This window comes from Carcharhinus amblyrhynchos, chromosome 14 (genome assembly GCF_965287045.1).
Source record: "Carcharhinus amblyrhynchos chromosome 14, sCarAmb.v2.hapA, whole genome shotgun sequence".
Classification (NCBI taxonomy): domain Eukaryota; kingdom Metazoa; phylum Chordata; class Chondrichthyes; order Carcharhiniformes; family Carcharhinidae; genus Carcharhinus; species Carcharhinus amblyrhynchos.
The window spans coordinates 48,388,592-48,397,647 of record NC_137337.1 but is presented as its reverse complement, the minus strand read 5'-3'; positions in this window follow the sequence as shown (position 1 = coordinate 48,397,647).

The window sequence follows — 9,056 nt, the reverse complement described above, 5'->3', positions numbered from 1 at the left end:
TTAGGCACCTTGAAAACTAAATGTTTCCCACTACCGAACCACTCTGCTTTTACCTAGAGCTATTATTAAGTATTATTTCAGATTAAATATTCAAGTTAAATATCATAGATTGTTGTCTCAACCTGAAATATCCGTGGTTCCCTACGAGGAAAGATTACGGTTCTAAACGTTGTAAAGGATTTGTGATAATGATGAGTAGAATGACAAGTTAAAAAAGTCTGATTGATTGCATTGTACCGTTTATAAAAATGAACAAGATCAGATCCACTTTTCTGTTTAACTCGTGTCTGAGGCAGCCAATAGCAGTAAGATTATTGCAGCAAATTTGTCAAAATGACCTATTGTCATCAGGAGTCGCAGCAACACTTGGATCTCGCTAGGGATGTATCAGAAAGTTAAGCAGTTTATATCGGCACAATAACTATCAAAGAGCAGTAAAAGGGAAAGTTGTCGGCATGAGAAAATGAAATGTAGGAGGCGTGCATTTTGATGAAACTCGCTGAGTACCTCGACCCTCTGTTGTCTTTGCTGCCTGTTGGGCAAAGATAGGGGCTGGCGCTGTCACCTGGGCTCTTTGTCCCAGCTGATGTCCTCCGTGTATTCCATATGGATGCAGCTAGCCTTGGAGAATCTCCAACAGAATCACCATTAAACCCTTTTTGTGTACTGGGCTGAAAGGAGCATTGTCAGGCCTGAATAGGATGCAGACAAATTCCGCCGTGTTTCAATTCAGAAGTTTTTAATCAGTCCCCAGTGACAATTTTATGGTTTACGAAGGGCACAATAGCATCTTTTAAAACATTGTAATCTTCATGAAGACAAAGGGCATGGTTTTGATGGGATGACAATGCTATTTTGGAAATTCGTGATCTTGTTAAGACATTATGGTGTTTGGACGGAACTTAACGCATTTATTAAGACGATTTGTTACACCAAATGGCATTTAAAGAAAAAGACAAAATTTCTGCTCATTGTTAGTCCATTTTTGACACTTTGCCCTTATGTAATGTTGCTGTTGCCTTCAATCTATAGTAAATGATACAAGTGGCACAAACACTAAAGAATGAGCACTTTTGTTCATTTGACCATTACAAGGTCGCCAGCATTTTTATAGGATTTTGCATTACGGATTTTCACGAACTTTTAAACTATATGTTAAGAGGTTACTATTAGTTAAGTTCCCTCTCCCCGAATCGAACGTGTAAGATTCTAAACGCTTGTTTCATCCTTAAAACATCTACCAGCCTCTTCGTCGCGCAAGTATTCATTGCCACGGTTATATTATACAATAAGTTAACAATACAATGGCAGTTCAAACTTTCCTCAAAAGCTAATAAAATACATATGCTTCAAAAGTCCAGCCAGAAAGAGGCAGTGCACAAAATCCGCTGGTAATTGTATGCAGCAATCTCGTTTCATCTGAATAAAAATATTTGGCACTGCTGCCTCACAGTTTGGGTCACTGCCTGTGCGGCGTCTGCACATTCTCCCTGTGCCTATGTGAGTTTCGTTCGGGCGCTCCAGTTTCCTCGCACAGTCCGAAAGGCGTGTGGTTAGGTGCGATGGCTATGCTAAATTCCCCCTCAGTGTACCGGAACAGACACTGGAGTGTACTGACAAGATGATTTTCACCCACTATTCATGTAAGCCTATTTGTGACTAATAAATTAACTGTAACTTTATTTGTGACTTCGCAAGCATTCACGTGTGTGAAATGTTTTAAAGATCCACTGTTCTGATCATGCAGAAGATTTCTAGACCTTTACTGAAGCTCCTATGGTTGAATGCCTGCGCCATGGTATTTCAGGCGGTATTACACCCAGGCGTCGCCGCAAGAGGCAATGGTGTGGTGATATTCTCTTGATCCAGAAACCTAGGTTAACGATCTGAGTTTGGGTTCCAATCCCCTCACCGCAGATGATGAAATTTGGATTTGGTTAAGCAAAAGAGTAATTGTGACCATGAAACAATGGTCACGTGTGGTAAAAACCCATCTGGTTCTCAATGCCCTTGAGGGTAGGAAATCTGCTGCAGTATTTCAGGCGCGTGGAGTTAGACTACATGTGACTCCAGATCCAAAACAATGTAGTTGATTCTCAAATGAAATGCAAGTAGACACCGACAATACATGAACTAAAATGAATAAAATTTGAATCAATAGCTGCCAAAACGGCAGGAACGTTTGAACACAACATGCAATACCGATAACTGTACATATAACTTAGTAAACTCAGTGGGATTGTAGGTTAAATGGCGTGAGTCCATACAATCTAGGCTAACACTTCATTAATAATCCAATGTTAACATTCATTTCTGCTCAAATTGGCCATTCGATGTCTTCAACATGGCCAAATGATTGTTCTTTGTAACAAAAAATTGCTAATCTTTCCATTCATTTTCGTGGTCTGACACATTTTTGAACTTTTTAGTAAATGTGTATCTACAGTATAATACAAATACATTAATACAAATGTGCGAACAATATAAGATTCCATTACTTCAGTCATGTCAGTGAAGTTTTAACTCACCACCACTCATTGCACAGGAGTTCAACTGGGCCCAAGTCTGAAAGATTGAAAAGGGTAAGACTCCTCTCTGGAAAAGAGAGGTCTAAGGATTGATCTATCCTGACGTGGTCTGATAAGGTAGATGCAGAAATGTTGGGCTGAATTTTGCCACGGTGCTGGAGGCGGTTTTGGAAACGGGGTTGAGGAGATGGTGGAGTGGTATAGTTTACACATTGGGACAGATTCTTGATGCTGCCTCGCCTCCTGGCCAATTTGCCAAGAATGATTTGTCGCAGGAACCAGAATCCAGTTCTCTGGAAGCAGACGGGCAGCCGATTAAAACTCAATTTTCCGAATCTCGTTGAGTCTGGAAGCTGGGGCAGGAGGATGCCCCCTCCACATTATGGACCGAATACTGTGGCTCTCCGTATGTTAACGTTTTCAGCTGGCTCCGTTTCGCTGTCTCAACAATGACAGCCTTCCCAGTGGCTGTCCGCTGCCCAGGGCTCAGAGCTGTCCTGGGCTCAGGACTCTCTCATTGAGCCTGGGGGAGGAAGCTGCCCTCTGTCCAGGGCTGAGGGTTCTCTTATTGCGATTGGGAGAGGAAGCTGCCCTCTGTCCAAGGATACGACTGCGCAGGGGAGCAACTCAGAATCATCGAATCATTAAATCATACAGTGCAGAGGAGGACCTTCGGTCCATCAAGTTTACACTGACACGCAAGAAACGCCTAACCTCCCACCTAATCCCACTTACCAGCACCTGGCCCATGGTCTCGAATGTCATGTCATGCAAAGTGCTCATCCAGATCCCACCTAATATCATGCTGTGACAGCGCCGGCCTTGAGCACAAACACATGATCCCGAGTTAAAAACAGAAAATGCTGGAGAGAAAAACGTTTCAACTTATTTTTTGCTCTTATTTCGGATTTCCAATGTATGTAATTTTTGTTTTTTTTAATTGCACCGATGATCCTGAAATGGGGCTCTTGATCCCTGCAGCTAATTTCAACCCAATGCCTCCATAATGGAGAGTTCAAACTTAGTCATTTTAAATATGAAATTGTGACCAATAAATCCAACTAAAATTCTGGAGAGCGTTTTTTAACCAGAGAGTGGTTAGAACGCGAAAATGGTTGCGATAAATAGCATAGATGCCTTGATGAGGAAGCTTTATAACTACATAACGGAGAAAGGATTGGCGCAGTATATAGAGAGGTTTAAATGAAAGAGAGTGGGAGGAAGTGCTTGCAGAACACAGACTAGTTGAAGTCAGACCTGGCACAAAGGAAAATAGCTGTGTTTGTTAATGTCAATGGTCTCAGCTCCAGGGCATCACCACAGGAGTTTCTCAGAGTAGTGTCTTGGTCATTAATCCCCATCCCCACCCCAGACCCCATCCTCAGCTGCTTCATCAATGACTTTCCCTCCAACATCAGATCAGAAATGGGGATGTCCACTGATGGTTGGACTATGTTCAGTATGGCCCATATTTCCTCAGGTACTGGAGAGTTCAAGTCCCTGTGCAGCAAGATTTGAACAATATCCAGGCTTAGATTGATAAGTGCAAGTAACATTCGCATGAAACAAGTGTCAAGCAATCACCATCTCCAATAAAAGAAAAATGAACCACCTCCCCATGACATTCAGCAACATTAACGGTGCTGAATCCCTCACTATCAACATCCTGGATTTTACTTTTGCCCATAAACTTAACTGAACCAGCAATAAAAATACTGTGGTAACAAGAGCAAGTCAAAGGCCAGGAATTCTGTGGCAAGTAACTCACCTCCTGACTCCCCAGTGCAGGAGCCAAGGTTCCCTGGGTGTTGGAGATGCCAGCCACAGAGCTGCTGATGAAGGTTTAATTTAATGATTTTTTAAAATCATTTTGAATCCTTTTTTTCTGGCACATTTAGGGGGGTCTTCACAGTACCCCGTTGTGAACCACTGCTCTAGAAGAATAAAGGGAGCAGATCCATGGGAACGTCACCACCTGCAGGTTTCCCTCCAAACTACACAGTGTACACAAGCCCAGAGTAAAACAGCAAAATTAAAAATGTCCATTCAAGTGTGTAGTAACTTTATAAATTTAAATATATATATAATGAAAAGTTCATATTTTCTTTAAAAAATCGCTGTTTGGGACATTGATGTCTGCATATTATACAAAAACACACACACAATGCTCTTTATAATAAATTAATTGCAAGCGAGTATAACTTAAGCTTGCCAGCTGTACATAGCATGTAAAAGTTACTGATATGAGACCAGCATCTACAGTACGGCATCCCACTGCAGGCACACTGGCCCTTTGTGTCTCAGTAAAGTAGTTTCATGTGTGCGTTGGCATGAAAGTGGTACAATAACTCAGACGTTAGGCTACTAATCTGACTTCCAAGTGCACTAAAGCAAAAGATGTCACATCACCACAATTGTTTTCCCACATCTCAGATTGGGTAGCAGATATATGTTAACTCCAGCTTTGTGCTAAGCCACAGTTTAAAAGTTCACTGGCTGTCTATTATCTCTCTTGTTAACTATAAATTTAATCTCAATGTTTTTAATATTAAGAAAAAGAAGGCAACCTTGTAACATCACTGACTGCGTACTGCATTTTACAAACAACAGTAGTCGTATTATACCTGCTGTCAGATTAAAATGTCTCTATTTAAAAAAAACATGTTAACTGAGTTCCCATGTGTTTATTCCGATGAATGTGAGTGATCCCAATGCACTACTTGATGAAAAGCAGAAACCTTTTCTGGATCTCGGCCAACATTTTTTCTCAAAAATGTCACAAAAATTAGACTAACTGGCTATTCATCTCCCATGTGACAGTATAGAATGGCTGCAATGTTTGCCTACAGAACAATAAATTCACTATAGAAGTAATTTGCAATGTGAAGCACGTTCAGATAATGTGATGAAATGGTGAGGCATGAAGCAAATGCATGTCCTATCCTTCTTCCTTTTTTCTTTTTCCTTTCCTTTCTTCCAAGGGCTTTTAGAATCTCATTGTTAGAGTCTAACAATGAACTACTGGCCTAAACTGTACAAGGGTCATCTGAAAAAAAGTGTTGAGGACAACATTGTTTGTACTTGCATAGAAAATTTATGGCACAGAATGAGGCCATTTGAAATGAACAGTGGCCCTGATTTTAACTCTGGGTATGTTTAGTGTGGCTGAATTTTGGTTTCAATGTAAAACGTACCCATTGCAGCTGAAACTATTCTTTAAGTATTTATATTAAAAAAACAAATACAGATAGAAGTGGTGTTGGCCTGACAAATTTTGTTAATCAAAATCTCAGAATTATTACAGCACAGGTTGCCATTCAACTAGTTGTGTCCATGCTGGCTCCCCAAATGAACAATTTGCTAGTACCCTGGCAACCCAGCACATTTTTTCTTTTCAGATAATAATCCAATTTCCTCCTGAATGTTAACCTTTCTCTACTACACTCTCCAGCAGTACTTTCCAGATTCTAACCACTCACTATATGAACATGTCACCATTGCTTCTTTTGCGAATTACCTTAAATTTGTGCCCTCTTGTTCTCAATCCATCCACAAATGGTGAAGGTTTTTCCCTATTGACTCTATCCAGACCTTTCGTGATTTTGAATATCTTTATCAAATCTCCTCTCAAGCTTCTATTCTCCAGGGAAAGCAGTCCCAACCTCTCCAATCTATCTATGTAACTGAAATTCCTCCTCCCTGGGACAATTCTGGTGATTTTTTTCTGAACTCTTTCTAATGCCTTCACAATGTGCCTCCCAGAAAATCATAGAAATTATAGAAACTCTACAGTACAGAAAGAGGTCATTTGGCCCATCGAGTCTGTATCAACCACAATCCTACCCAGGTTCTACCCCCTTATCCCTATATATATTACCTATTCATCCCTCTATCTCATGGCTCTAAGGGGCAATTTTACCATGATCAATCAACCTAACCTGCACATCTTTGGACTGTTAACAAGAGAGAGCACCTGGAGGAAATCCATGCAGACACAAGGAGAACGTGCAAATTCCACACAGACAGTGACCCAAGCCAGGAATTGAACCCAGGTCCCTGGAGCTGTGAAGTAGCAATGCTAACCACTGTGCTACCATGCTGCCCCAGAACTGAACACAAAACTCTAGTTTAGGCCAAACCAGTCTCCTATGTAAGTTTAGAATTGATTCCTTGACTTTATACTCCATGCCATTGTTAAGAAAGCTTAGGATGCTCTATGCTTTATTAACCATTCTCTTAACCTATGTTGCCACGTTCAATAACCTATGCACGCATACATCCAGGCCCTCATGCTCCTGCACCCCTTTTGAATTGTCCCCGTTAGCTTATATTGTCTCTATGCATTCTTCCCACCAAAACGAATCACTTCACATTTCTCTGCATTACATTTCATCTGCCACCTGTCTACCCATTCCACTAGCCTGTCTATGTCCTTTTGAAATTCTACACTAACCACTGTTCACAGTGCTTCCAATTTTCACATAATCTGCACATGTTGAAATTGTGCTCTGTACACCAAGGTCTAGGCCATTAATATATATGCCAGGATGAGCAAAGATCTCAACACTGACCCCTGGAGAACTTAGCTACAATCCTTCCTCCAGTCCATAAAACATCCATTAACCACTACCCACCCCCTCTTTCCTGTCATTCAGTCAATTTTATATTCATGTTGCTACCGTCCCTTTTATTCTATGAACTATAACTTTGCCAACAAATCCGTAGTCTGGCACTTTATCAAAGGCCGTCTGGAAGTCAATTTTAACATGAAAACCAGTGTAACCTCATCAATGGATTTTCCACTGAATAACTGATCCTACCATAAATACATTCACTCCCAGGTTGAAATTCCCAACAAACCAAGAAGTTTATTTAAAGTGGGAATGCATCCCCTAATGGGAGCTTCCATTTCCTTCTGTCTTACTATGTTTCTAATTTGTTGGAAGAAGAACTTTCTCTGAAATGGGTCAAAGGCAGAGCTCCAATTCTCAGAAGGCACCCTGGCAGTATGTGTGGAAGAGATCAGCATGAGGACTGTCGTTAAAGAACTGCCAAGTGAGTTATCAAACACTCTATCTGCTGGGAGGGAAAGGAGTTTTAGAGGTTCAAGACTTCCAGGAGTGAGGAGTATTGCCTTCAGGATCTACATTGAATATCTTCAATGACCTCAGGAAAATAATGAGGTGAGTATAGCACATTGGAAAGATGTAGTACAAGGTGAGAGGCACCACATCAAAATGCAGGAGGAGGTGTCTGAGTCAGAGACATAAGTGTGCAGCCCCCTCTGAAGCGAGTCATAATGATGATCCTGTAGGCATTGAGGAATGGCTTCTTTGTGGGACACAGTCTTTGGAATATTGGCAGCAAATGTGTGGACATTTAGTAACATTCCTGGAGGCACTGTGAGTTCAAGCACTGTGGGTGGAGGAGTCTATCATGATGATGAGCTCTACCTTGAGTGAGGCTCAACTGCATGAGGGCCAACCATGAGTCAATGGCCAATATCATGAAGAGATGCATATCGTATTTCTCGGTGTGAATGCAAGAGCAATGTACCGAGCGAACAAAGTTCACTCAGTAGTCTGGAGAAGTTCACTCAGAGAATGAGTGCACAGAATACATGAGGAATTGTATTCCCTTAACAAGACGTTCACATTGTAGCACAGAGGTTGTTGAAATGGCTGACTGCTGCACCCCAGAAGGCAGGCACACTTAATCCATGTGGAGGCCAACCTAGGGCTGTGGAGATTAATGAGGGAAGATAAAGGTTCTAAGAGCATCTCAACACCCTCACCTTCTAACTCTGCAGCCCCACTGCCATAGCCATCATCTGTCTTGTCTTGTACCATTGGGGATCTATTTTAGACTAATGCCTCCACATTTATACAACTACTCCTGTATAAATGTGGAGGCATTAGTCTAAAATAGATTCCCAATGGCACTCTACACAACAAGGTTGGCCACCACATTCCTTACTGCCACATGGCATGAGAGGTAAGCAGCCTGTCTCCACTTCCATCAAGGCAATACAGAGTCATTACAGGTGAATGATCGCAAGTATGTTGCCATGCCACCTCAACGTTGATGGGTTCACTGTAGTTTAGAATCATAGAATCCCTGCAGTGCAGAAGGAGGCCATTTGGCCCATTGAATTTGTACTGACCACGATCCCACCCAGGTTGTATTCCTGTAACCCCATATATTTACCCTGCTGATCCCCCTTCATTTCATTTGGTTAACATCATAATTGTTTTGGTCTGTTTTTGCACACTAATATCCTCACTGAGAATGTTTGCAGAATGAAGGATGTTCTTACCAGCGGGATTGAAACTTGCATTCTGAAGTCATCTCTTATTGATACCATCGGGAACAAGGGTCTGTCAGGCATTCCATCAGCAAAAAGCTCTTTCTTTATTCAGATAAGGTAATTGTAGGCCAAAGGATTGAGGTTCTTCTAGCAGCATTTCTCATCTGTCAATGATTGTTTTTGAAGGAGGATCAATGATGAGACTCAATGATTAAATACAT